A 2500-nucleotide genomic window follows, 5' to 3' on the forward strand; every position below is an offset into this window, starting at 1 on the left:
TAAGAAATGCTTTGCTCGAGACGGATTTCGATTTGGAGGTCCCCCGAGTTAATTTTGCCCATTATGACTCCTCGCCCGCACGCTCGTGCACACCGGCGTGCACGTGGGCATCGTATGCTAAAAAATGAAGTTTGGAGTTTGGGTTTGAAAATTTTATGGGAGCTTCCTAGAAGACTAAGAAGTGCTTTGCTCGAGACGGATTTCGATTTGGAGGTCCGCCGTGTTAATTTTGCCAATTACGGCTCCTCGCGCGCACGCTCAAGCACCCCGACGTGCACACCGGCGCGCACGTGGGCATCGTATGCTAAAAAATGAAGTTTGGAGTTTGGGTTTGAAAATTTTACGGGAACTTCCTAGAAGCCTAAGAAATGCTTTGCTCGAGACGGATTTCGATTTGGAGGTCCCCCGAGTTAATTTTGCCCATTACGACTCCTCGCCCGCACGCTCGTGCACCCCGGCGTGCACGTGGGCATCGTATGCTAAAAAATGAAGTGTGGAGTTTGGGTTCGGAAATTTTATGGGAGCTTCCTAGAAGCCTAAGAAATGCTTTGCTCGAGACGGATTTTGATTTGGAGGTCCCACGAGTTAGTTTTGGCCCATTATGACTCCTCGCCCGCACGCTCAAGCACCCCGGCGTGCACGTGGTCATCGTATGCTAAAAAATGAAGTTTGGAGTTTGGGTTTGAAAATTTTATGCGAGCTTCCTAGAAGCCTAAGAAATGCTTTGCTCGAGACGAATTTCGATTTGGAGGTCCCCCGAGTTAATTTTGCCCATTATGACTCCTCGTCCGCACGCTCGTGCACCCCGACGTGCACGTGGGCATCGTATGCTAAAAAATGAAGTTTGGAGTTTGGGTTTGAAAATTTTATGGGAGCTTCCTAGAAGACTAAGAAATGCTTTGCTCGAGACGGATTTCGATTTGGAGGTCCCCCGAGTTAATTTTGCCCATTATGACTCCTCGCCCGCACGCTCGTGCACCCCGACGTGCACGTGGGCATCGTATGCTAAAAAATGAAGTTTGGAGTTTGGGTTTGAAAATTTTATGGGAGCTTCCTAGAAGACTAAGAAGTGCTTTGCTCGAGACGGATTTCGATTTGGAGGTCCCCCGGGTTAATTTTACCCATTATGACTCCTCGCCCGCACGCTCGTGCACCCCGACGTGCACGTGGGCATGGTATGCTAAAATTGAAGTTTGGAGTTTGGGTTTGAAAATTTTATGGGAGCTTCCTAGAAGCCTAAGAAATGCTTTGCTCGAGACGGATTTCGATTTGGAGGTCCCCCGAGTTAAGTTTGCCCTTTATGACTCCTCGCCCGCATGCTCGTGCACACCGGCGTGCACGTGGGCATCGTATGCTAAAAAATGAAGTTTGGAGTTTGGGTTCAGAAATCTTATGGGAGCTTCCTAGAAGCCTAAGAAATGCTTTGCTCGAGACGGATTTCGATTTAGATTTCCGCCGTGTTAATTTTGCCAATTACGGCTCCTCGCGCGCACGCTCAAGCACCCCGACGTGCACACCGGCGCGCACGTGGGCATCGTATGCTAAAAAATGAAGTTTGGAGTTTGGGTTTGAAAATTTTACGGGAACTTCCTAGAAGCCTAAGAAATGCTTTGCTCGAGACGGATTTCGATTTGGAGGTCCCCCGAGTTAATTTTGCCCATTACGACTCCTCGCCCGCATGCTCGTGCACACCGGCGTGCACGTGGGCATCGTATGCTAAAAAATGAAGTTTGGAGTTTGGGTTTGAAAATTTTATGGGAGCTTCCTAGAAGACTAAGAAGTGCTTTGCTCGAGACGGATTTCGATTTAGATTTCCGCCGTGTTAATTTTGCCAATTACGGCTCCTCGCGCGCACGCTCAAGCACCCCGACGTGCACACCGGCGCGCACGTGGGCATCGTATGCTAAAAAATGAAGTTTGGAGTTTGGGTTTGAAAATTTTACGGGAACTTCCTAGAAGCCTAAGAAATGCTTTGCTCGAGACGGATTTCGATTTGGAGGTCCCCCGAGTTAATTTTGCCCATTACGACTCCTCGCCCGCACGCTCGTGCACCCCGGCGTGCACGTGGGCATCGTATGCTAAAAAATGAAGTTTGGAGTTTGGGTTCGGAAATTTTATGGGAGCTTCCTAGAAGCCTAAGAAATGCTTTGCTCGAGACGGATTTTGATTTGGAGATCCCACGAGTTAGTTTTTGCCCATTATGACTCCTCGCCCGCACGCTCAAGCACCCCGGCGTGCACGTGGGCATCGTATGCTAAAAAATGAAGTTTGGAGTTTGGGTTCGGAAATTTTATGGGAGCTTCCTAGAAGCCTAAGAAGTGTTTTGCTCGAGACGGATTTCGATTTGGAGGTCCCCCGAGTTAGTTTTGCCCATTATGACTCCTCCCCCGCACGCTCAAGCACCCCCGCGTGCACGGGGGCATTGTATGCTAAAAAATGAAGTTTGGAGTTTGGGTTTGGAAATTTTATGGGAGCTTCCTAGAAGCCTAAGAAGTGCTTT

Source organism: Cornus florida, unplaced genomic scaffold (genome assembly GCF_030987335.1).
Source record: "Cornus florida cultivar Cherokee Brave unplaced genomic scaffold, ASM3098733v1 CherokeeBrave_3.0.0_Hap2_scaffold_111, whole genome shotgun sequence".
NCBI lineage: Eukaryota > Viridiplantae > Streptophyta > Magnoliopsida > Cornales > Cornaceae > Cornus > Cornus florida.